Source organism: Sus scrofa, chromosome 10 (assembly GCF_054392235.1).
Source record: "Sus scrofa isolate SSC_HxYL_T2T_F1_AM1 chromosome 10, Sscrofa_HxYL_maternal_Yorkshire_Landrace_v2.0, whole genome shotgun sequence".
NCBI classification, from domain to species: domain Eukaryota; kingdom Metazoa; phylum Chordata; class Mammalia; order Artiodactyla; family Suidae; genus Sus; species Sus scrofa.
The window spans coordinates 13428042-13440626 of record NC_139392.1 but is presented as its reverse complement, the minus strand read 5'-3'; the positions used below and the strand labels follow the sequence as shown (position 1 = coordinate 13440626).

General features: G+C 47.5%; 2 protein-coding genes across 2 annotated transcripts in view; one reads left to right on the top strand and one right to left on the bottom strand.

Annotated features, from left to right (window-relative positions):
* DISP1 (dispatched RND transporter family member 1) overlaps positions 1-12585 on the bottom strand; it is a 1033384-nt gene that overhangs the window by 790859 nt on the left and 229940 nt on the right. The gene's annotated exons all lie outside the window — the stretch shown is intronic.
* Positions 1-12585, top strand: part of DUSP10 (dual specificity phosphatase 10) — a 58563-nt gene that overhangs the window by 3447 nt on the left and 42531 nt on the right. The window contains exon 3 of the mRNA XM_084979181.1: positions 508-687. The gene's annotated coding sequence lies outside the window, so the exon portion shown is untranslated. The remainder of the gene's footprint in view (positions 1-507; positions 688-12585) is intronic.

Genomic DNA, 12585 nt, shown 5'->3' with positions numbered 1-12585 from the left:
TAATAATTATGTCAATCGGGGGCCAGCCAAATATAGCTGTGGCCCTTGAGCCAAATCAAGACGGGAGTTTCCAGCCATGATCTATTATTTGGCTCCAAACGGTTGTGCCAGTTTCTCCCCCCAATGCCACCTCACCCCCACCTGCCGTCTGTCCGATCTGTCATCCTCTGGCGTAAAGTGGCAGATGGGGCCTAAGGAACAGGGTAGAATGTCAGAACCTCGTCTGTCATACATCTCTTGCTAGTTTGGAGTCTGGGGCCTTATTCTGTATCTTAAAAGAATGCAGAGGCCAAAAGGAGATGGTAGGTAAATAATGTCTAAGTCAAGGGCAGAAGCCCAAATGGCAGAGGTGTTGAGGGTGGTGGGTGGAAGGACAGTGACATGTGGGTTGGAAGAGAGAGAAATCGGGGGCTTTGAGACGTGAGGAGTAGCTGACCAAGTGCACAGGTGGTGGGACTTGCACCTCGAAAGGTGGTCTCAGCCAGGGCTGCTTTTGATGTGATCCAGGAGAGCTATTATGACGGTGCCAGCGGCAGGGAGAGAAGCCACAGCAGAGGAAGTCTTTCAGCAAGGGCCCCACAGTGTCCCGTCTCTGCAGCTGGAGCTCTGCGGCGTCCAGGCTCTGAGACCACCTCGGCCACAGTCAGGCAGCCTTTTGTGACCCCCATCGTCATCACCTCTGCTCAGGTAGGAGGTCAACTGAGGCATCTCTTTCTGCCTTGACTTCATTTATTCATTCAACAAACACATGCCTAGAGCCTACTATTTCCCAGGCACTGTGCTGGGTGTTGGTGTGACACAGATTCAATACCTAGGGGTAAGGAACTGAGGTGACAGCCGGGGAGACCAACAATCCCCTTTGAAGGGGACAATGCACTTAAACACCCAGAGGCCAGATCAAGGGCCAGGCCGGACTCCAGAATGCCTGGCTTCTGAGGAGGAGGTCGAGCTGTTTACCTGGACTGGGAGGGTTAACAGGGGAGCGGGAGTCCAAATTGGGCTTTGGGGGCTTGTGGGAGCAGCAGCGGGGAGGATGGCTTGCCCAGGCCTATGGTGATATCCGAGCCTGATTTTGGTAGTTGGATGAGGTTGGTGATGATGTGCCCTCCCACCCCCCCACCATGATTCTGGCTTGGAGACCTGGTGGATGGAGCCACCGACTCCTGGAGGAAAACAGTAAAGGAGCAGAAGCTGGTTCAGGAGGTGGGGCGGGTTCAGTTTGCCGAGAGAGGCCTGTGGGGTGTTGATATTGGGTCTTGTACGCTGTCAGCGCAAGATTTTTTGAATCAGTGTTACCTGAGAAACAAAAAATACTGCCTGCCCTGTCAGTGACCTGAGGATGCCAGGTCATCAGGATCCCGGCCACGTCCAAGGCTGAGCCGGGGGGCCCTGAGGGAGCTCAGGAAGGAAACTGAAAACACCTGCCATCTAGCAGCCACCAGACTGCAGCCCTCCCCAAGGGAAAGTGCACAGCAGCCCCACACTGCTGAGGTGCATCTCAAAGAAGCGATGGCAGTGAGTCCAGACCCTTGCATCTTCCCGTACAGAGAAAAATGCGAACCTCCCCAACTTGAGATAGCTCCTTTTCTGTTTCGAACGCTAATTTTTGTTCTTACCAGCTGCCGTTTGTTGCAAAACTCCTGTGTGTCCCAGCTCCCCGCTCGCCTCCTCCGAGCATTTTTCTTGGGGTCCCTTGAGAGGCCACCTCCCCAGCTCAGGTCCTCAGTTTTGTCCACTGCATAAAACATAACTCTCAACTTTTAGGTCTGGCATATATGTTTTAAGTCAACATACCCAAAAGTACCTGCTCCGTGCACCGTGACGAGAAAGGGCCCACAGCCAGAAATTAAATGAATATTCTGTTACTTTCAGAGAGAGAAAAAATCAGCTGAACTGAGCAGAGTGCTGCGTTAAGGCAGTTTATTTGCGTTCTGACTCACGCTGCTTCTCTGAATCCAGAGCAGCAACTTTCAGCCTGTGGTTCTGCCTGGAACAGGGACCATGCTTTACAAAGCCTGGGTTCAGGAGTCTGGGCTGGACTTTCCAATAGAATGTCAGCTCGTGAGGCCTCCTCATTTCCTGGATCATCCTGCCTCCTTCTTCGCTTCTTAGACAGTCCTTCTGAGCCAGGGCTCAGCTGCTTGTCTCCTTATAGCTCTTCAACTCCAAAGGGAAGGTTCCCCTGACTCTCTAGGGCTAATGGGGGCCCCTCCTCTTCTGGCCCTTCATCCAGCCTCCCTCCTCCAAGACTTGGCACTGACACCTGCCTTCTTCCTCTCTTGTACTTTCTTCATTTCTTTATTGTCTTTTTAGGGCCACACCCTCGGCATATGGAGGTTCCCAGGCTAGGGGTTGATTTGGAGCTGCAGCAGCAGGCCTACACCACAGCCACAGCAACGCAGGATCTTTAACCCACTGAACAGGGCCAGGGATCAAAGCCACATCCTCATGGATGCTAGCCAGGTTCTTAACCCTGTGAGCCACAACAGGATCTCCTCTGTACCTTCTGCATCTCATTTCAGCCCGCAGCTCAAGTCATCCAGCAAATCCCCAAGTCCTCCATCCTGGATCCAGTGAATTCCTCTGGTGCTTTTGCTTCCTCCTGCCAGCTTTGCAGCCCCTCCCTTGCCTCAGCCACAGAACTTCCTGGGAGAAAGGGGAGTCCTTGACACTGTCACCTCCACTGTCACCCAGCTCCGGCCTCCCTGCCCCCCCAAGCCCTAAGGAATGCCTTCTCTGACCTCAGCCTCTACTAATATTCCCTACTACGCCAGCACGTCGTAATCCTCTTGAAACTCACGCCCTTCTAAGGTCCTCTTTTTCCTGGTCTTCCCTCATTTTTGTGGCTGCTTTTCCACAAACTCTTTTCCTTTCACAAGTGCTTAGCAGATAGGACCAATGTATTCTTTTCTAGAATGATTATTGAAAGTGTATTCCTGGGTTAGTCTCTCAACTCTGGCTCTATTTTTTCTTCTGCAAACGAGGACCTTTGTACTAGGACACTTGTAGTATCTACTTTAGGTAGAGGCTTTTTTTTGTTTGTTTGTTTTTTAAGGTTGCACCCATGGCGTATGGAGGTTCCCAGGCTAGGGGTCAAATCAGAGCTGTAGCCGCTGGCCTACACCACAGCCACAGTAAGGCCAGATCCCAGCTGCATCTGCCACCTACACCACAGCTCATGACAACACCAGATCCTTAACCCACTGAGCGAGGCCAGGGATCAAACCTGCATCCTCATGGATACCAGTCAGGTTCTTAACCCGCTGAGCCACAACGGGAACTTCTAGGCATAGTTTGATCTGAGAACCATTTATTGAGTCCATTTTAATGAGCAAAGATTCAGTTTGGGAATTATACTCCGAAAGTTTGAGTGACATCAGGAGTCAAAGTTCAACTATACCACCTGCAACGTGACAACAACCTAACCGGCTACAGCAAACAGTTTGTGGAATGAGGCAGTTACCTGGAAAAACAGAAACAATAGGATATGTGTTTGTATTGCATAAAAGGAGATTTGTTGTTTGAATTGGCTCATACAGTTATTGAAACCAAGCAGGGCCCTGTGGTGGCCCCCATTTCTTCTTCTTAGGAAATGGGCCTCATTCAGCCTCCATGACCTTCCCTGGGTTCCAAAGGTCAGGTTCAAACAGCTGCTGATCTGGGAAGGGAGGGGATGCAGAGACCAGGCAGGAGGAGCTGAGAGACAATAGTGCAGCCTTGGGGCAGCTGCTGGTTCCTCTTCAAGGAATATACATAACAATACCTTTGAGCACTTCTGCAGAACTAAACCCCCAAGACTTGAACTACTTGATGTAGCATCTCCTTTCCAGAAAGAAGGAGGATCATCAGAACCAGCCCGTGGGGCCACTAAACACCAATACCGAAGGAGAATGCAAGCTTGCCTCTCCCCTGATCCTTATCTGTGGCCCTATTTTCTACCCCCAAACTCTAAGAGCACCTGCCCTTCCAAAGGAGGGCACAGGCTTCAGGGCATCTGCTGTGGCCTCCTTTGCCTGGAACAGCGATAAAGTTATTATTTCTTTTTTTTTTCTCCTTCACCCAAAACTCTGTCTCCATAGTTCTATTCGGCACCAGTGGACAGAGGCTGAGTTTTGGCAATAAATGGAGGCCTCAAAGCCGCGTGATCTGCCATCTGCCAACTGGAAAGCCAGGAGAGCCAGTGAATCAGCTGGAGTCCAAAGGCCTGGGAACCTGGGAACTGATGGTGTGACTTGTGGCTCAAGACTGGGGTTCTTTTTATTTACTTGTTTATTTATTTTGTCCTTTTCATCACCGCACCCGCAGCATATCGAAGTTCCCAGGCTAGGGGTCCAGTCGGAGCTACAGCTGCCTGCCTACACCAGAGCCATGCCAGATCCAAGCAGCAGCGTCTGCGACCTACACCAGAGCTCATGGTAACGCTGGATCCCCAACCCACTGAGTGAGGCCAGGGGTCGAACCTGTGTCCTCATGGTTCCTAGTTGGGTTCGTTACTGCTAAGCCACAATGGGAACTCCCAGGCCGAGGCTCCAAGGCATAAATCCCAGCATCTGAAGGTCAGAGAACCAGGAACTCTGATGTCCAAGGGCAGGAGAAGAGAGAGAATTTGCCCTTTCACCATTTTCTTCTATTCCTGAGGCTTTCAAGGGATTGGATCCTGCCTCCCCACACTGGTGAACGTGTCCACTTCACTGTCGTAATTCAAATGCTAATCTCTACAGAAACACCCTCAGAGACCTCGCCCAGAAATACAGCCCAGAGATTGTGTTCCCAGCTGGTCACTTAACACAGAAGCAGACAGCACACAAAAAGGCAAATAAGTATGATGAGCCTTGCTCACGTGTATTTAGCCGCCAGCAACTGTTCACTGAGCACCTACTCTGTGCCAGGCATTGTGTCAACTGTAGAAATAGAGTCACCATTTCTAATCTTCTCAAAGCCCTGGAAGGCAGTGGTATTATTCTCAACCCCTAAATTAAACTGAGGTCCAGAAAGGGTAAGGAATATTCACAAAAGAAAAAAAAAATGAGAGAGAAGTTGGGATTGCATGTTGTCATCTGTTTATTCATATGTTTTCTATTTTAATGTCTATTTTCTCTTCTAAAGTGTAAGCTCTTTAGGGCAGAGAACATGTTCATTTTGTTCCTCGCCGAATCTCTAGCATCTAAAAGAAAGTCAGGGAGTTCCCATCGTGGCTCAGTGGTTAACGAATCTGACTAGGAACCATGAGGTTGTGGGTTCGATCCCTGGCCTTGCTCAGTGGGTCGAGGATCTGGTGTTGCTGTGAGCTGTGATGTAGGTCAAAGAGAAGGCTTGGCTCTGGCATTGCTGTGGCTGTGGTGTAGGCCAGTGGCTACAGCTCCAATTCGACCCCTAGCCTGGGAACTTCCATATGCCGCGAGTGCGGCCCTAAGCAAGACAAAAAAAAAAAAAAAAAAAGTCAAGGATTAACTAGTACGTTGATCAAATTAAAACCTGGGGTCTTTATTCTAAAGCCCACGGCTGACACCGATACAGCCTCTGTGCACCGGAACCAGTTAGGTCTCAGGGTGAAGCAGGAAGAACAGCTTTATTGCTTTGCCGGGCAGAGGAGGACACCGCAGGCGAATGCCTCAAAACTGTGTCCTGCCTCGAGAGGGGACAGACAGCAAGGCAGTTTCTAGGTTTAGCTTGGAAGATGGGGTTCTTGATGAAGGTGTTTTTATTATTCTCCCTCCATAGATCAATTCAGAGTCGTCAAGTCTGGTTTCTGGTGTCTTCGAGGTTATTGATCCTTGCCATTTTCTCTGGAGAGAGGGTTGCTTACAGGAGAGGGGTGTTGGGGGGTGTTTCAATGACAAAAGAAAGCAGGAGGTGCAAGAGAACTCTAACCAGAGTAAATATTAGTAATAAGTGAGTGGGTCAAGGCAGGGCAAACAGTGGAGACTGTTTGAACCAGTTTTGTTTTTTTAGCTATAACAAAATTTCTAATCATTAACCCTTGAGTCAGCCTTTTGAGGAGAGGCCTAGGAAGCTAAAGGAAAAGCCATCCTTTTATTTCTAAACACAGGGACTTAGAAGCTTGTACATGGGTTCATGGCCTTTTTGCTAAGAGACTTGGTCCTTTATAAATGCTGGGTATGCATCACAAACTTTTTTGGGAACATAAAAGAGAGTCCCTTTACGGACTCTTTGAGAGGGTTCACATTGTCATTTCTGGCTAGGCCTTGCTGGAGAGGCCATTCTCTGACAGATAAGACCCACGACGACCAGGCGGTCTTGGAAGGGACTTTAGAACAGGTGGGCAGGGCAAGCAGGACACATGCTACAGCAACGGTTCTACGGAGCCACGGAGATGGATTCAGTGCCTGGCAAAAAGTAAAGGAACAGGAAATTCATTCCCCCTTACAAATGCCTCTGGGGCCAGCTCAGTTGATCTGGAGCATCATTATCCAACTGAACTATAATGCAAGTCACACAGAGACGTAATTTTAAACCTTCTAGCCATTTAAAATGTTAACAAGAGGAGTTTCAGTCGTGGCGCAGTGGTTAATGAATTCGACTAGGAACCGTGAGGTTGCGGGCTCGATCCCTGACCTTGCTCAGTGGGTTAAGGATCTGGCGTTGCCGTGAGCTGTGGTGTAGGAGTTCCCGTCGTGGCGCAGTGGTTAACGAAGCCGACTAGGAACCGTGAGGTTGCGGGTTTGATCCCTGGCCTTGCTCAGTGGGTTAAGGATCTGGCGTTGCCGTGAGCTGTGGTGTAGGAGTTCCCGTCGTGGCGCAGTGGTTAACGAAGCCGACTAGGAACCGTGAGGTTGCGGGTTTGATCCCTGGCCTTGCTCAGTGGGTTAAGGATCTGGCGTTGCCGTGAGCTGTGGTGTAGGAGTTCCCGTCGTGGCGCAGTGGTTAACGAAACCGACTAGGAACCGTTAGGTTGCGGGTTTGATCCCTGGCCTTGCTCAGTGGGTTAAGGATCTGGCGTTGCCGTGAGCTGTGGTGTAGGTCGCAGATGAGGCTCGGATCCCGAGCTGCTGTGGCTCTGGCGTAGGCCAGTGGCTACAGCTCCGATTGGACCCCTAGCCTGGGAACCTCCATGTGCTGCGGGAGCAGCCCAAGAAATGGCAAAAAGACCAAAAAAAAAAAAAAAAAAAAAAAAACCCAAAAAACAAACAAACAAAAAAACTGTTAACAAGAAACAGGTAGCAGTAGTTGTAATCATATACTTTATTTGGTCCCAAGTTTCTAAACTCTTATTTGAACATGTAATCAGTATGAAATGATTAATAAGATATTTTGTCCATTTTGCCTATGAAATCTCCAAAATCTGGCATGTATTTTATACCCACAGTAGCTGTTCATTCAGACTAGCCACAAGTCAAGTGCTCAAATAGCCACCGGTGGGGAGTTCCTGTTGTGGCTCAGCAGTAGCAAACCCAACTAGTATTCAGGAGGATGCGGGTTCAATCCCCAGCCTCACTCAGTGGGTTAAGGATCCAGCATTTCCGTGAGCTGTGGTATAGGGTGCAGACATGGCTCGGATCCTGCGTTGCTGTGGCTGTGGTATAGGCCAGCAGCTGCAGCTCCTATTGGACTCCTATCCTGGGAACTTCCATATGTCACAGGTGTGGCCCTAGGGAAAAAAAAATTACTCCAATAGCCACCTGCAGCTAATGGCTACCATATCAGGGGGGTGTGGACTAGATATGCTAAGAGTGGTTTGTGAGCCAGCCACATCCAAGTACCTGAAAATCCTGTTGGGAAATGCAGACTTCCCAGCCCTCGTCTCTTAACACACTGAATCGGAATCTGCATTTTCACAAGCTACCCTGGTGATCTGTGTGTACTTGGAGCTGGAGGAGTTCTGCTCTAGAGAACTGGCTGGAAGCTTTCAGTCTGCTAGAAACCGGGAGATGAAGTGGAGAGGTGTCTATTCGGTCAAGCCCTTCACACATTCCTGGTAAAGAGCCAGGGAAACCGAAAACACTAGGCAGCTGCAAAAACAGTACATGTTTGTAGCCTATGGAGTTTTGTGAACTCTGACCTCTTCATTTTGCCAAATCCACTCCATAGGCCCTTATGCCGAGATCTTATAATAATTCACCTGGATGTCGCCAAAGTGAGTAGGGAATGAATAACTGCAATGGGATGTCAACATAAATTCTGGGGTTTAAGATGGCTTTTTAATATATGGTAGAAAATTGGGAAGGCAGTGTGTACTGACTATGGAAACTCCTGATGGGCTCAAAATTCAGAATGTTTAGATAAAGATTATATATGCATTTGAGGGGAAGCAAAAATATTTGTATCTTTCTTCCTTCAGGCTAAATGGACACAAATCAGAAGCTCAGAAATATCTCAGGTTTATTTTTATTGTTCAAGTCTCTAGACTGCTTTATTTATTTTAGTTTTCTTTTTTGGCCACCCCTGCGGCATATGGAAGTTCCAGGGCCGGGGATCAAATCCGAACCAGAGCTGAGACCTACCCCACAGCTGCAGCAATGCCAGCTGCCTCTTTAACCCACCACGCTGGGCTGGGGATTGAACTGGTGCCTCCAGAGAGACAAACTTGATCATTAATCCACTGCACCACAGTGGGAACTCCTCTAGACTACATTAGATTCCCAAAGCCAGAAGCCCCTCTGAGTTTTTTCCATTTTCTCTCAATAAATTATAAGGGGTCGAATTTGCTTTCCTTCTTTGTCAATACTCATAGCTTAGATTTTAAGGTATGATTATCTTTCTGTGCTAGATTTATTAAGTATACCCTCATCACCCTTTCAGAGTAGTTTTAAACTCTTGGAAAGGAAGGCCCTTGAAGATGAAGATGCGCTCAATGTGGTGTATCTTCAGTAACTGCGGGACAGGAAGGGAGATGCGCTGACACGTGATATGATGTTCATCGCCCAGGCTTTGCTCTGCTCGGTCTGCAAAGGGGAAGGTGCATGTATTAGGTTTCTCCGGAAAAACAGAACCAATAAGATGTATATACATCTTATATATTGTACACAATCTTATATATTTTAAGCTCTTTAGGGTAGAGAATATGTTAATTTTGTTCAACACTGAATCCCTAGCATCTAAAAGAAAGTCACATATATATTTGTATGTTTATATATACATATATATTTGTACATATACATATATATGTATATATACATATTATACATATATACATACATTTGTACATTTGCCACCACATTTGTAGTTTTTTTTTTTTTTTTTTTTTTTGCTTTTTAGGGCCGCACCTGTGGCACATGGAGGTTCCCAGAGTAGGGGTTGAATTGGAGCTGCAGCTGCTGGCTTATACCACAGACACAGCAACTTGGGATTGGAGACAAATTTTCAACCTGCACCACAGCTCACGGCAATGCGGGATCCTTAATCCACTGAGCAAGGCCAGGGATTGAACCTGAGTCCTCAAGGATGTTAGTGAGTTTCGTTACCACTGAGGCACCATGGGAACCCCCATTCTTGGCACTTGCAGGCCAAGTGTGCAGTTCTGGATCAGTGGCTTATCCATCACGTGGATCAGGGACAGTCCTGCCACCCCGCCTCGGTGGGAGTCTAGGGCGACACAGGCCTCCCTCACAGAACACTGGACACAGGATGTCCTGAGTTTGCTGCTCCCCCTCTTGCTCAGAATCAGGAGCAGAAGTTCCCTTCAGAACATTCTCAAGTCCCAGGAACATCAAACGAACAAACATATAAACAAACGTGTTGACTTCCAGGCACAGGTCTTGATGGAATGTCTCTTTCTGAAAAAAAGCGATTTATTGGTATCAGTCACATGCTAGACAATAAACACTTGCCAAGGAGCTGAACACAAGGAAATGGATGCCTCTGAGTTATGTAAACAGGAAGATGTAGACAGGGAAAAGAAAGATACCTTCATCCTGCTGAAACTCAGTGAAAAACATGGGAGAAATTTCCCTAAGAGCAGAAGCGATCAAACTGCCAAGAACGCTGGCAAATACAAAAATACAAGGGCTGGATGGATGATAATGGGCTGGATTATAATAAAGTTACTGATGTTTCCATAGCTGCTAGAGGAAAAGAAGAAATGGAGTTAAACCGGAAGTGAAAAGAATATGGTAACTAACAAGTGATGGTGAAGATCCCAGGGAGAGACAATTAATTAACATCTGTATAAATAACTCCGAGGAGGAGGATTGAGTTTAGGGATTTCAGAGGTCCCCACACCGCCAGCCATCAGAGGTCAAATGAGTAGCTAGAAAAGGGTCAGATGAACCTGGGTATTCAACTAAAAGAAAACCTCCAACAATCCAAGGGTCTGCATTTTAAAAAAATGCTATTCGTTCATTCATTCATTCCTTCAACAGAAACTTACTGGAGTTTCTGTTGGTGCTCAGTGGTAGCAAACCCAACCAGTATTCAGGACATGGGTTCCACCCCTGGCCTTGCACCGTGGGTTAAGGATCTGGCATAGCTGCAGGCTGTGGTGTAGGCCAGGAGCTGCAGCTCCAAATCGACCCCTAGCCTGGGAACTTCCATATGCCGCAGGTGCGGCCCGAAAAAGAAAATAACAACAACAGCAACAAAACCAGAAACTTACTGCTCATACTACGTGCCAGCTCTTGTGCCAGGTGTTAGGTAGGGGATGGTGAACAAGACACAGTTGGCAAGAAAGGTGTCAGAGACGCCACCTTGAATCTGTCAGTCAAGCCTGCAGCAAAATACAAACACTGATGACATTTAGAGCACTTTTGGGGAGGATTCTGGAAACAAAGTGGAAGGTGGACCTGGTCTGGAGGATGCAGTGTTGAGAGAGACAGCACGAAGACACAATGAACTCTGAGTGGTCCAGGGGAAAGCAGAGGAAAGAAATAGGGCATTTTTACAAAGGGGCAATTAAAAATGTCCTGGCCCTCTGGAGGCTGAGGGGATGTGATCGAAGTTTATAAAATCACGGAGACCATGAATTAACGCAGAATGGTTCAAAGCCAGATGCTCTGGTGCCGGACTGTCTGGGTTCAAATGTTGCCCCTACTGCTTTCCAGCTGTGTGACTGGGGCAGGTTACTTAACCCATCTGTATTTCCGCTTCCTCATCTTTAAATTAAGACATAGAGATACCTACTTAGAGCATCGATGTGCGAAGATTGAGTTAATGCCTGTGGATCTCTTTCAACAGTGCTTGGCATAAAGCAAAACACTAATCAGTGTTACCTGTTGTTATTATTATTTTTTCCAAATGCTGCTGCTTTAAAATCAGTTCAGCCAGTGTTTAGTGGTAGAGGAAATGAGACACATTAGCATAAACTTGGTGATCTAAAGGGAACTTGTGATATCCAGATACAGTATGGTTGTATCCTACTAGAAATGCTGAGAAGCTTAGATGAATTCCTTCGTGTTAGACCTGCAGCCAGTCCCAAGGGGGTTTAGGAATGCTTAGGGTGCGTGTCTACCTTTTACCTTGGCATCTGACAACACGCATAACACAGCCTGATGCAGCCTCCTGGGGCCGAGGGACTGTGGGTCTGATGGCAGTTCCTAATGAGAAAATGATTGCTGAGCTTGGCAAAGGGGCAAATGTTATGTCTTTGATGTAGCAGCACATATTAATAAACCATCACTGCAGAGCAGAGCGTTGCCGAGACCCAGGGCCAGGGAGTGTGTTTCTGTTTGTTATTTTCCTAAGGAAGTAAGTTGGTGTCAAGGATCCACACCCTTGGGCCAGAACTCGCCTTTGACAAAGAGCTGTAGGCAGGCAGTTATTTGTGAGGCCAAAACCAGGGACTGAGTGAGGGGGCAGGAAAAACTACCTGCCTGGAAAGGGGTCTGCTCCCTGCAGCTGAGGTAGGGAGCTTCTCCATCCACCACTGGTCACCTCCTCCACTGCCAGGGCGGCTTGGAAATGAGGGCTGAGGTCACATCCTGAGGTCAAGCTGGTCCTCAGGTCCTCAAGCATTCTCTGGTCCTCAGGAAATGAGGGCTGAGGTCACGTCCTGAGGTCAAGCGTGGTACAGACCATTCTCTGCTCCTCAGATAGGCTTCTGGATAAAATGATGGACCAGGATTTAAAAACAACAACACAAAAAACAGAACAAAGAAAACAACCAGAAGCTTTCCTTAGGATGAAATCTGACTTTGGAATTTCAGTAATAATACATTTGCATACATCACAGTGGGGGGGGGCGCTCTGAGCTCCCCCAGCTCCGTGGTTCCTCTCCAACCCCCCACCCTTGAATTGTACCCCTCCTCCCTCCGGCTCATCCTAACACAGTTTGAAAACCACTGGCCTAGATAAGCTTTAAATTCCCCTCCAGGTCGAACATTCTGTGGTTCTGGTGCCTTTGGCATCACAGTGACCTCAAATCAAAGGAGCCAAAACAGCAGAAACATGGAAGCTGCCTAAGTTGAACATTTTGTAATACTCCTAATCTAAGATGTAAAAAGAAACAGGTAAAATTCATTTTAGGAACATATTTTATTCAATGCAACTTATCCAAACTATAAACAATTCACTACTATGTAACGGATAGATAAGTAATGGAGATAATTTACATTTTTTACATGAGGTTTTCAGAATCCAGCGTGCATTTTGTTTGTTTATTTGTTTATTTTTCGTCTTACGGCTATACCTGTG